At 40.8% G+C, this 13,978-nt stretch overlaps 1 long non-coding RNA gene across 1 annotated transcript in view; it reads left to right on the top strand.

Annotated features, from left to right (window-relative positions):
* Window positions 1-9,969, top strand: part of LOC122550435 — a 24,105-nt gene extending 14,136 nt beyond the window's left edge. The window contains exons 3-4 of the long non-coding RNA XR_006311851.1: window positions 4,826-4,995; window positions 9,843-9,969. This is a non-coding gene — a long non-coding RNA (uncharacterized LOC122550435). The remainder of the gene's footprint in view (window positions 1-4,825; window positions 4,996-9,842) is intronic.
* The last annotated feature ends 4,009 nt before the right edge of the window (window positions 9,970-13,978 follow it).

Here is a 13,978-nt window from a genome sequence, read left to right on the forward strand (position 1 = left end):
GATTTTCCTTAATTCTATTTGCCAAAGCTATCTCATGTCCCCGTTTTGCCCTCCTGATTTCCCTCTTACGGGTAGTCCTACTGCCTTTATACTCTTCAAAGGATTCACTCGATCTATCCTGTCTATACCTGACATATGCTTCCTTCTTTTTCTTAACCAAACCCTCAATTTCTTTAGTCATCCAGCATTCCCTATACCTACCAGCCTTCCCTTTCACCCTGACAAGAATATACTTTCTCTGGATTCTTGTTATCTCATTTCTGAAGGCTTCCCATTTTCCAGCTGTCTCTTTACTTGCGAAGCATCCGAGGATGCTGCAAGGGCTTATGCCCGAAACGTCGATTCTCCTGCCTCTTGGATGCTGCATGTCCTGCTGTGCTTTCGCAGCACCACATTTTCGACTCTGACTCTCCAGCATCCGCAGTCCTCACTTTCTCCTGTTAATCTTGTCCAATCAGGGAGCTCTGGCTGACAGATATAATCAGGAGTGTCAGAGGTCCTGTTCACTCTGAGAGCTGGCTCTGAGGGAGCTGGTTCAGTGTCTAGGACTCTGCAGTGTAAATAAAGGGGGACTTGGTGACAGGATGGCGGTCTTTGTGGTGTTATTTGACTTCATACTGCACTGAAATGCCAGATTAAATAATGTTCTCAAATCTCTTGGTGGGGTTTTTTATTCATGATCTTCTGACTCAGACAAAAGTGTTCCTTAAGAGCAGAGATTGACACCTCTCCTAGAAATACAGTCTTGACCTTTATTGTTGGCATCTGCTATTAGGGGCTAGATCAAACTCTACTCTTGGAATATTTCATCACACTTCTCCTCTTCTCGCAATCTCTTTTTTACAAAGTCAAAGAAATAGGGAAATTCTGAGAAAAGAACATCTATGTAGTTCTCAAATAGCTCTAACATTGTTAAAGATGAATGTGCAGTATGAAAGAACAATAATATATTTTAGAACACAATATGGTGAGTGCAATGTGCTTCAAAAGAAAGAATTAATTTTCGATCTATGCTTTGCAAAGTTTTCCAAATCTGCAGCTTTCCTTGCTCATTTGTGCATCTGTTGTAAATTTGCTTAGATTTTATTAAAATTAATTAAAATTTGACAGCACAGAAGCAAGCCAATTTCAGGTTGTTGACAGTGTTCATGGTTCATTCAAGCCTCCTATGACCTGAATTCAGCTCATCTAATTATCCTTCCTGCCTCAAGCAGTTATCCATCTTTCCCTTAAATGTATCTACGTCATGTAGCTCAACCAACTCACGTGGTAATGAATACCATTCTCTCATCAAAACCGTTTCTTCAGAATTTTGTGTTGGATTAATTGGTCACAATTTTGTAATTATGATGCCTAATTTAGGACTCCCACACAAGTATAAACATTTTCCTTATGGCAGGTCCTTCAGATTTTAAAAGGCAATCAGGCCAGCTTTCATCTCCTCTTCCCTGCAGAGAAACGACTCAGCCTGTTCAGTTTTCCTGATATTTGCATTCATTTAGGTAGGGCCATAAAGTCCCTGTAGCGTGGAAAGAGGCCATTTGGCCCATTGAGTCTGCACTGATCCACTGAAGAGCACCACATCCAACCCCAGCTCCCCACCCTATCCCACTAACCCTGCATTTCCCATGGCTAACTCACCTAGCCTTCACATCACTGGGTACAATGGGGCAATTGATCATGGCGTTGTGTCACTACAAAGATAGAGGAAAGGAAGAACCAGATGAATTTTGTCCCTTTTTCATCAAATGACTCTTAAGTTACAAAAATGCCAAAAGATTATACTGAACACCAACTGCTGGGGCAGAAAAATGCTACAACAAAACTGTGCGAATCTGCTTAGGAGGCATCCCTGTTGTGCTAATATTACCCTTTCCTCAGTCCCATTTTTCCAATTAATATTGAATGTAAACATAGACAAATAGGTTGAAGTCTTCCTTTATCCTATGTGTGGCTTACAGTCTTCCTTTGCATAGATTTTTCCGTCTATCCTTCTCTGAAGGCTTCATAACGCATTTTAAACTGGAACAAGACTGCCCGAGGTACACTTTGTAACATCCTTGAAGTTTAATAAATATATCTATGTTTCACAAAATATTGCAAAATGTTGATAAAGAGCCATGAGGTTCAAACCAGTGAAGATAACAATTGCATTATCTGCAAATTTGCACTGAATAGCTCAACTATAGCCTGGAAGAGATGTGAACTCTTACTGTAAATCTGCAAATTATCTTTATGAGCTGGCGTTCAGAACAAAGTAGGCAGGCATAATTAAAACATTGCCAGATCGACCATTGTTGTCCCATCAAGAAGGAATGCTGGGACATTATGCTTATGAACAATCATTTTTGGAATTCCTTGATGCAATTCCTCTAACTAGATTCCAGATCCTGTTCTATACTCTTAGCATCTACTCTATTGAATTTCCTTATATTTCAATGCTATAGGCTTATTGAGTCAATTGACCTGGTTAGATGAAGTGATGTTAAAGATGTGGAGTACCTTGAAGCAGGAAAAGTATGTGTTATGCTGCAGTTGTCAAACTAAGATGGTGCTCTTATAGAAACACAAACTGTTACTGAAATTTCACTGAGTATTGATCCAACCTTAACTAAGACAATCCTTTCATCCCAACAGTCAGTGAGTGAACTTTCTCTGAACTTCATCCGAGATAGGTACGTCCTAATTTTATTGTAGAGATGTAATGCAATACCTAAGGTATGGACTGAACAGAGCTCAGTACAGCTCTATTACATATTCCTCTTTTTTATCTTCTGTGGTTTTTGCAGCAAAGGTCAAAATTTCATTTGCCTTCCTAATTACTTGATGTACCAGCCTGCTTACTTTGTATAATTCATGTTCGAAGACAACTGGAACCCTTTGTACCACAGATCTAGAACACAGAACATAGAACATTACAGCACAGGACAGGCCGTTCAGCCCTCGATGATGCGCTGACCTGTGAAACCAATCTGAAGCCCATCTAACCTACACTATTCTATTCTTATCCATATACCTACCCAATGTCTATTTAAATGCCCTTAAAGTTGGCGAGTCTACTACTGTTGCAGGCAGTGCGTTCCACGCCCCTACTAATTATCCAGATAAAGAAACTACCTCTGACATCTGTCCTATATCTATTGTCCCTCAATTTAAAGCTATGTCCCCTCATGCTAGCCATCACCATCGAGGAAAAAGACTCTCCCTGTCTAACCCTCTAATTATCTTATGTGTCTCAATTAAGTCACCTCTCAATCTTCTTCTCTCTAACGAATACAGCCTCAAGACTGTCAGCCTTTCCTCATAAGACCTTCCCTCTAGACCAGGCAACATCCTGGTAAATCTCCTCTGCACCTTTTCCACTGCTTCCACATTCTTCCTATAATGTGGTGACCACAACTGTATGCAAAACACCAAGTGTGGCCGCACCAGAATTTAAAAGGTAGCACACTGTATGCTTTCTTAGCAACTCTATCAACCTAGGTGAGACTATCAAAGATCCATGTACCTGGACACCGAGATCTCTCTGCTCACCTAGGTTACCATGAATCTTACCATTAGCCCAGTACTCTTTAGTCCTGTTGCTCCTTCCAAAGTGAATCACCTCACACTTTTCCACATTAAACTCAATTTTCCATCTCTCAGCCCAGCCCTGCAGCTTATCTATGTCTCACTGTAACCTACAAACTCTTTTGACACTATCCACAACTCTACCGACCTTAGTGTCATCCTCAAATTTATTAACCCATCCTTCTATGCCCTCATCCAGGTCATTTATAAAAATGACAGAGGACGCAAGACAGATCTTTGCAGTACCCCACTAATAACTGAACTCCAGGATGATTATTTTCCTTCAACCACCACCCTCTGTCTTCTTTCAGCAAGCCAATTTCTGATTCAAACCACTACAATAGTTCCCATATAAATCATGTTCTGCATTTTGACTCTTGCCACTAAACTGGGCAACCTCCCATTTTCCCACATTATATTCAATCTGGCAATATTTTATCCAGTGATTTAACTCCTCAATATCCTTTTGCAAACACGTTGGGGAAAATTGTCACATTTAATTTAAAGTATATTGGCCAGCATGCTAGATGTTGTCATTTCTGCCAGGATATGGAGTGAATGACATGCTTCTTAGCTCAGAATCTATGCTTGTGAGATGTTGTGTGACTTACCCAGCGAAGCACGTGGTGAGAAACTGACAAGTTGGGACCTTCCAGAAAGGAAGGTTCTGGGTGATATTTAAAGGTCAGCTGGTCACCACTTCAGAAACTGCAAACCAGGAGTTTCCTTTCAGTCTGTGCTGAAAAGATACCAACAAAAACAAAAAAGGGTTCAATTTGTTCACCAATTCACAAAACATGTCTGGCAGACATTGCTGCATGTGATCTCAGAAAGACAGGACATCCAGCGGATGGAATCACGATGTCATTGCATCCCATCTATCCAGCCTGGGTGTAGACAGCAGTGCAAGGTCAGTGCCTTTGGACCTCACAAGCATTGCTGGAATACAGTGAAAAATCTTCTTTACTCGACAATATAAGTGATGCCATCTTCTGTTTGATACCTCGCACTCACCAAAGCCATCACTCAACTGAACTCTTTCACTGCAAATCTACTTTACCAAGGGTGATGGACTGCAAACTTTAACATCAAATGCATAATGTCAACTCAAGGGCTCATATCCACCTCATGCTCTCAAACCAGTAATCCTTCCTGCTTTCTGTCCTTCCTATTCTCTTGCATGGTTATGTAAGTTCACAAAATGCAACTATACCTTTTCCCATCACATTCAAACTTTCTCTTTCTCTTCTTCCAGGAACAACTGGCCCAGGAATGGAGTTAGACAACAAGACCAGCTGTGCTGCAGGGAAAGGGAGGTGGTACACATCAAGCTGCTCACTCATTGGAGGAAAAGGAAGTCAGGTTGCCGAGGAAGACCAGGTCCATTCATGAAGTGATGGGGAGGTGACATGGGCCAGCAGTTGAGTAAGTAACATTATGTTCCATTCTTCTCCAATGAGAACTAATACTAACTCATTGCTCAGCACAAGCATCTCTCCATCTTCAACAACCAATGGTTTCTCTTCTTTTCTGTATGTGCAAATGGTATCCAGGAAACCACAACTGTAGGCAACAGCCTGGACTGAAAATGACCTAACCTCTGTACTGACGATGGGTGTATCCCTTGACTGGCTGTTCACCCTCATTTCAGTAAGCACACTTTCACGTTGACTCTCAAACATTACCATTTCTAAAAGCACATGGAGAGCATTTGCCATCTAATCTGTTTGCACATGCAACAACTCTGATACTGAAACAACACCATGAATACAGTGACCTGTTCTGAAGACTATTATAAGATCATGAGACCATAAGAACTAGGAGCAGGAGTAGGCCATCCAGTCCTTCAAGCCTGCTCCACCATTCAATAAGATCATGGCCTTAGCTCCACCTACCCGCCCACTCACCATAACCCTTAATTCCTTCATTGTTAAAAAAAAACTCTACCTTAGCTTTAAAAATATTTACTGAAGTGGTGTCAACTACTTCACTGGGCAGGGAGTTCCATAGATTAATAACCCTTTGGTGAAGAACTTCCTTCTCAATTCAATCCTAAATCTGCTCCCTCTAATCTCGAGGTGATGCCCTCTTGTCCTGCCAATGGAAGCAGCCTCTCAACTTCTATCCTATCTATTCCCTTCATATTTTTAAATGTTTCTATAAGATCCCCACTCATTCTTCTAAATTCCAATGAATATAATCCCAGTCTCCTCAGCGTCTCCTTATTAGCCAACCTCCTCAACTCCAGAATCAACCTAGTGAACCTCCTCTGCTTCCCCTCCAGTGTCAGTACGTCCTTTGAGGAGAAAGTGACGTCTGCAGATGCTGGAGATCAGAGCTGGAAATGTGTTGCTGTCTCCTTATTAGCCAACCTCCTCAACTCCAGAATCAACCTAGTGAACCTCCTCTGCTTCCCCTCCAGTGCCAGTACGTCCTTTCTCAAGTAAGGAGACCAAAACTGCACACAGTACTCCAGGTGTGGCCTCACCAGAACCTTGTACAGCTGTAACATAACTCTCTGCTTTTAAAGCTGAAAATGTGTTGCTGGAAAAGCGCAGCAGGTCAGGCAGCATCCAAGGAACAGGAGAATCGACGTTTCAGGCATAAGCCCTTCTTCAGGAATTATGCCCGAAACATAGATTCTCCTGTTCCTTGGATGCTGCCTGACCTGCTGCGCTTTTCCAGCAACACATTTTCAGCTCTGATCTCCAGCATCTGCAGTCCTCATTTTCTCCTCTCTGCTTTTAAACTCCATCTCTTTCGCAATGAAGGACAGAATTCCATTTGTCTTCCTAATTACTCATTACACCTGCAGACCAACTTTCTGTGATTCATGCACAAGGACACACAGGTCCCTCTGCATAGCGGCACGTTGCAACTTTTTACCATTTAAGTAACAATCCTTTTCACTGCTACTCCTACCAAAATGGATGACTTCATATTTAGTAACATTGTATTCCATCTGCCAGACCTTTGCCCACTCAAAGTATCTATGTTTCTCTGCAAAGTTTTACAGTCCTCTGCACACTTTGCTCTGCCAATCATCTTGGTGCCATCTGCAAACTTTAACCCACTACACGAGAAGGAAAATGGCCACATGGGGTATGAACTCGCACAGCCTGAGGAGACAAACTGACAGGTGCCTGTTCGGCTTCCAGTGTTGAGTTTGGAAGCTTTGGATTTCTCAACCGGGGAGAAGTAATTAGGAAAGAGAAGTTAAGAGTGTGAGATGCGTAATTAATGAGGTGCAAATACATGCAAATATGCTTCTTGTCACCTAGCAGTGAGAATTTGATCTTGCAATTTAAGGAGGAAGGATTTAATCATGACACTTTTTTGTTTGATATTTGGACTGTAACCTGATTAAGTCATTATGCTGTTATTGCTGCCACCCCAGGGAGGTAAAATTGCACTTTTTGTAACCCCCCTGACAAGTTATCTCCCCACCTTCTCTATACATTTGTCTACAATGCAATTAGTCTTTCATCCAAGTGATAAAGTCACAGAATTATGGAGATGTACACCACAGAAACAGACCTTTCAGTCCAACGTGTCCCTACAGACCACATATCCAGAATTAATCTAGTCCTATTTGCCAGCATTTGGCCCTTATCCCTCTAAACCCTTCCTTTCATGAATATAAATGTAAAATATCACTGAAAAGGTAATCTAGTACCCCAGAATATAGGCTTTAACCCCACAATGGCACACTATGGGATTCTGGAACAAAAAGCTTGCCCAAAGGCAACTATGTGACTTTGTCAATTGTTGTAAAAGCACATCTGGTTCACTAACATCACTTAAAGATGGAAATCTGGCAAAATATTTGATTAGGAGGGGGAAATAGAGCATGGAAGTAAACGTTCATGTAACATAAAAGCAGACCTGAGGAACTCTATAAGAATGTAAAAGAAAAAAGATTAATGAAGACAAATGTAATCCCCTTTCAGTCTGAAATAGAAGAAATGATAATTTAGAACAAGGAAATGGCAAAAGAATCGAACAGCTGCTTTAGTTCTCTCTTCATAGAAAAGGACACAAATAACTTCCAGAAGTGGTCGGGAAACAATGTCTTTTGGAAATGAGGAATTGAAGGGAATTAATATCAATAAAACATGATGCTGGAGAAATTAATGGGATTGAAAGTTGGTATATCCCCAAGGTCTGATATTGTTCATGTCAGAGTATTAAAGGATGTAACCAAGGAAATAGTGGATGAGTTGGCTATCATCTTCCAATCTTTTTTTTAGAATCTGGAACAGTTTTAGTAGATTGGACAGTAGCTATTAAAATATCTGTTTATATAACTGCCTTTGCTTCACTAAAGCTTTACTTTTTCACCTATATTTCTAACCTACTGTTGTTAAGTCTATCTTTGTACCTTTGTACACAACTTGATTTAACTTTAAGGCAGTAGTTTTAAACCTATGTTTCTCACCCTTATGCTAATTGTATAATGTTGCACTGTTATGATCACTTTTGGCCATATGATGTTTTATTATGAAACCATTAACTAATAGTGTAACTTTCATTATGTTTTTTCCCAGACTAATAATCCTTGTGATATTTGCCACTGTATCACTACATGTACTGACTAAGGGTTGTTTTATTAAAAAAACTGCAGATGCTGGAAATCAAAAACAAAAACAGAAATTGCTGGAAAAATTAAGCAGCTCAGGTAGCATCTATGGACAGAAACAGTTAATGTTTCAGATCCAGTGACCCTTCTTCAGAACTGATGGCTGTGGGGAAAATGTAGGTATATATACAGAATATGGGGATTGGGGAGAAGGGAGAGGTAAATAATTAGATGCAGATAGAGTCCAAAAAGAAGAGAAAAACAGTTGGATGGACAAAGGAGGAGGTAAAGGTTAGCCTAGGAAAATCAATAGCTGTTAATGAGAACTATTAGCAGCTACAAATGGGCTGTGTATGATGGCAGCCCATGTGATGACAAGGCCTGGTGTGTGGGGGTTGGGGTAAGGACTTGGGAGAAAGTGCTCAAGCCCAAACATTGTTGAACTTGATATTGAGTCCAGAAGGCTGCAGAGGTCTCAAGTGAGAAACGAGATGCTGTTCTTTCAGCTTGCGCTGAGTTTCGCTGCAGCAAGCCTGAGACAGAGATGTTGCCCTGGGAACAGGGGAGTGTGTTAAAGTGACAGGTGAAGAGTTTGTTGATGTTTACTGCCACTAAACCACTTTTGTTTTTGCTTTGTTTTTGACCTATTTAATTATTAATGGTAGAGGACATTTTAGCATGCAGGATGTACCGAAGATGCACTGTTCAGGTTTGTTTTACGTGATAGCAAGGGGTGGAATTGCATCTGCTCAACTTTAATGACTAGGACCTTAGGAAGTGATACAGATACATAGGCTTCTGAAAGCTGGAGTAAGATTCCTTGTCACCACCCGCAGCCTGTATGTAACACCCACAAATGGGTGGAGCCAATATATCATGAATATTAATCCTTCAGAATCATTATACAACACTCTACCTCGTGTTCAGTTGTCCAATCTGAGTTTTGACAATTGTTTCATCATTATAGTGTCACATATCTTTTCTGTTTGTCTAACATATATCTAAATGTTTGTTTCCTCATAAACTGCTTGAAAGTAATCTGTTTCTAACCCCATTTCCAAGTCATCTGTCATTCCCAGATCAGATGTTACACAGTGAGTTTTGAACTTTGCTCCTGGCATTAAATCCAAACTCACTCCTGAAGGGCTTAAAAATTCTGCCCGGCATATGCTCTCCTGTTCTACATTAATTGTTACATAATTGGCTTTTAATCAGAATAAATAAAGCTGTAATACCAGTTTGGTGCTTTGAATATTTATGCCAAGGAGGTAGTTTAAAAAATACGGGGAAAAGTTAGTGCAGTTACTAATTAATCACAAAGTTACTATCCCTGAACACACAATTAGAGCAAGACTAGCTGAAACACACAGAACAAATTAAAGCCTGTAATGAATTTAGAATATATGCTGGGAAGATTGGATAATCTAATATATCTTTATCTCACTTCTATTCATATTTTTGCCCAATTTCCTTTCTCATTATCAGCTATTACTGTTGCTTTCCCTGCAAAGATCTCTAATTAGTTTCAAATTTTCCCAGTAATTCTAATTCTTTGCAGGATTGTTCAGACCTCACACTGTTGAACAGTTTGAAATAATACATAAAGCATAGAAACATCTCTTTTCCTTCTTATTGTTTGTGGACAAATAATATTCAAACTTGTCACATGCTTGCATTTTCCTTTCTTATTTAGAAAACCGTATATGCTCAATTTTTAAGAAGAAGGATTTCATTGACGTGGTACCCCTCGGAACCGAAGGTTGTATCAAATTGCTTTGCAGCCAATGAAGCATTTTTAAAATTGCAGTTAATATTGAAATCCCGGAAATGCAACAGCTAATTTTGCACTCTGCAGGGTACTGCAAGCAGCAATGTGATAATGATCAAATAATCTGTTTTAGTGCTGTTGGTTGAGAGATAAACATTGGCCAGGATGCTGGTGAAAATTCCTGTGTTCTTCTTTGAAATAAGCTTTCACATTTACCTGACACAGCAGATGAGGCCTCAGTTTAATGTCTCTGTAAATAAATATGCATAAAAGTCTGTAAAGATTGGCATTAGTCACCTGGTTTTCTGAATTATAGACAAAAAGACTTGCTTAATTCCCTGTCAGCTTTTTAATTTTGCATGTATTAATTTTGGAGGGATTTTCACAGTGTAATTACTAAGCTTGATAATTCTATGTTCTCCACATTCTATGTCCTTTGTATTTTTGGGAGGATGTGTTGTGAGTACAGAACTGACAGCATCGGAACTGTTAACCATGTAGCAGAGTAAAGCATTTCCTCTGCATCAGTTTCCAATATTCGAGAGTACTTTGAAAACAGCACCATCTTCTTCAATGTTGAGAACAGTCCACACTACAGAAGAGGAAGTACTAGAGGTCTTAAAATGCATAAATATAGATAGATCCTTGAGACCTGATCAAGCGTATCCCAGGACATTGTGGGAAGCTAAGGAAGTCATTACTTGTATCATCTACAGCCACAGTTGAGGTACCAGAAGATGAGAGGATGGCTAATGTTGTGCCTTTTTTGAAGGAAGGCTGCAAGAAAAAGCCAAAGAACTTTAGACCGATGAGTCTGACATTGGTTGACGGTAAGTCGTTGGAGAGGATTCTGAGGGACAGGATCTACATGAATTTGGAAAGGCAGGAACTGATGAGGGATAATCAGTGTGGTGTTCTGCATGTGAACATAGTTGCTTGGAAGTGGCGTCACAGGGAGATGGGGTGATGAACAAGGTGTTTGGCCCACTTGCCTTCATTGCCCAAACCATTGAGTATCGGAGTTGGGATGTCTGATAAACATGATTGGGTTTTTTGAGGGTGTGACCAAGAAGTTAGTTGAAGGCAGAGAGGAAGAATTTTAGCAAGGCCTTCATCAAGGTTCCACATGGTAGACTGGTTAGTAAGGTTAGATCACATGGGATCCAGGGAGAGTGAGCCAATCAGATACAAAATTGACTTGATAGTAGGACACAGTGGGTGGTGGTAGAGGATTTGTTTTGGGCTGGATATCTGTGACCAGTGGTGTTCTACAGGGATTGATGCTGGGTCCATTGTTGTTTCTCATTTACATAAACAATTTAGATGAGAATATAGGAAGTATGATCCATAATTTTGTAGATGACACCAAAATTGGTGGTATAGCAGACAGTGAAGAAGGTTATCTTAGAGTACAACAGGATTCTGATCATCTGGGCCAATGGCTGAGGAGTGGCAGATGGAGTTAAATTTAGATAAATGTGAGGTGATTTTGGAAAGGCAAATCAGAGGAAGACTTACACAGTTAATGATAGGTCTCTTGGGAGTGTTGATGAATAGAGGGACCTAAGAGTTCAGGTACATAGTTGCTTGGAAGTGGTGTCACAGGGAGATGGGCTGATGAACAAGGTGTTTGGCGTGCTTGCCTTCATTGCCCAGACCATTGAGTATCGGAGTTGGGATGTCATGTTGCAGCTATACAGGACATTGGTGAGGCTGTTTTTGGAGTATTGTATACAGTTCCAGTCTCTCTGTTATAGGAAGAATATTATTAAATCCGAAAAGGTACAGAAAAGATTTACTGGAGGGTTTCAGTTAAAGGTCAGGCTGGATAGGCTAAGGTATTTTCCCTGAAGGGTAGGAGGTTGAGGGGTGACCTTATAGAGGTGTGTAAAAAATTGAGGAGCATAGACAAGGAGAATAGCGAAGGTCTTTTTCCCAGGAGTTCAAAATGAGATGGTATCATTTTAAGGTGAGAATGGAAAGATTTAAAAGGGACTTGAGGGGCAACATTTTTTCGCATAGGCTGGTTCATACATGGAACAAAGTGCCAGAAGAAGTGGCAGGTGCAGCTGCAGTTAAAAACATTTAAAAGACATTTGGGCAGGTACATGAATAGGAAATGTTTAGAGGGATGTGGACCAAACACAAACAAGTGGGACTAGTTCAGTTTGGGAGAGTTGGCCGCCATCGATGTATGGACTGAAAGGTCTGTTTCCATTCTGTATGACTTTATGATTCTGCCTTTATTTCATGTCCCAACCATGAATATCATATTGACTCTTCTAACCTCCAGCAATATTCAGCTTTTTTTTGAGGAATAATGGATTGCAGAATCAAGACTATTGGCAAAAGTAGAAATAGGGGACGAGGACAAGATTTTTTTACGCTGCAAGTTATGTTTTGCAATGAATTGTGTGAAAGGATGTGGGGGCATGCAGAGGGTAAATAGACAAAGTTTTTTCCCTGGGGTCGGGGAGTCTAGAACTAGAGGGCATAGGTTTAGGGTAAGAAGGGAAAGTTACGAAAGAGACCTACTGGGCAACTTTTTCATGCAGAGGGTGGTACATGGATAGAATGAGCTGCCAGAGGAACTGGTGGAGGCTGGTACAATTGCAACATTTAAGAGGCATTTGGATGGGTATATGCACAGGAAGGGTTTGGAGGGATAGGGGCCGGGTGCTGGTAGGTGGGATATCTGGCCGGCATGGACGGGTTGGACCGAAGGGTCTGTTTCCATGCTGTACATCTCTATGACTCTAAGTGGATTAAATATTACATTTCTACAGAAAGGAAATGCATACTTGACATAGATTCTCAAATACATGCCTCGGCCACTGGTCATGCATCTATCTGATTTCCATTGTCATAGACGACACTGCATTCATCAGATGTAAACAATACTCCCATCTGATATGAGCCTTCCCTCTTACCCTTTCTGGAAGGTGGGTCCAACATATCAGAAATGGGATAAGGACTGAAAACTGCCATCTACAGATTGGCTCATTCTGGCTATTAACACCACAGGCGATGTGCACATCTCTTCACCTGGGCAAATAATCTTTCTATCACCTGCCTTATACTTTAACGTGAGTGTATGTGCATTTGACTGTGGTATGCTCACTGTGTCTTAAGTGGCAGGTTGAAAGGAACTGGAACAAAGGAAGTGAAAGTGGTAGCAACAATGATTCTAGCTGGTATATATACACTCACAAAAGGAAATGCAAACAATAGGTGTGAGGGGGCTTGGCAGGTTAGATGTTGAGAAGACATTTCAACTAATGAGGGAATCTCAAACTAGGGACATAGTCACAGAGTAAGGAGACACTCATTTAAAACTGAGATGTGAAAGAACTTCTTCACCCAGATGGGAGTGAATGTCTAGGAATTTCTGCCCCATAGAGTTGATTCCTGGAAGCACTTAAAGACAAAGCAGACTGATATTTAAAATATCAAGGAGTTGAGGCCTGGGACAGATCCGCCACCATCTTATAGAATGGCAGAGCAAGCTCAGTGGTCTCCACAGCCTACTCCTTATGGTCAAATTACTGAGATTTGTCTTTAGTTCTTGACTTATTCATTAAACAGCTGGGATGGGATCTGAACCTGTGCCCAATAACTTTATCTCAGTTCTCTGGATTTGCATGCCTACAGTAATCTATCACTGTTCTACCAGCACAGAAATCATGCAGTGTTCTCTCTTTCACAACGTATACTCCTTTTTACTTTGTAGTTTTATCTAAAACACATTCTGATGACAAATAGTTAAATGGTCCCAGTTGCCTGCACAAGTTGTTCGGTCGGTAATGTAATGAAGTAAAAACAATGACTGCAGATGCTGGAAACCAGATTCTGGATCGGTGGTGCTGGAAGAGCACAGCAATTCAGGCAGCATCCGAGGAGCTTCGAAATCGACGTTTCGGGCAAAAGCCCTTCATCAGGAATAAAGGCAGAGAGCCTGAAGCGTGTAGAGATAAGCTAGAGGAGGGTGGGGATGGGGATAGAGTCGCATAGAGTACAATAGGTCAGTGGGGGAGGAGATGAAGGTGATAGGTCAGGGAGGA

The sequence above is a fragment of the Chiloscyllium plagiosum genome, chromosome 6 (genome assembly GCF_004010195.1).
Source record: "Chiloscyllium plagiosum isolate BGI_BamShark_2017 chromosome 6, ASM401019v2, whole genome shotgun sequence".
Lineage (NCBI taxonomy): Eukaryota > Metazoa > Chordata > Chondrichthyes > Orectolobiformes > Hemiscylliidae > Chiloscyllium > Chiloscyllium plagiosum.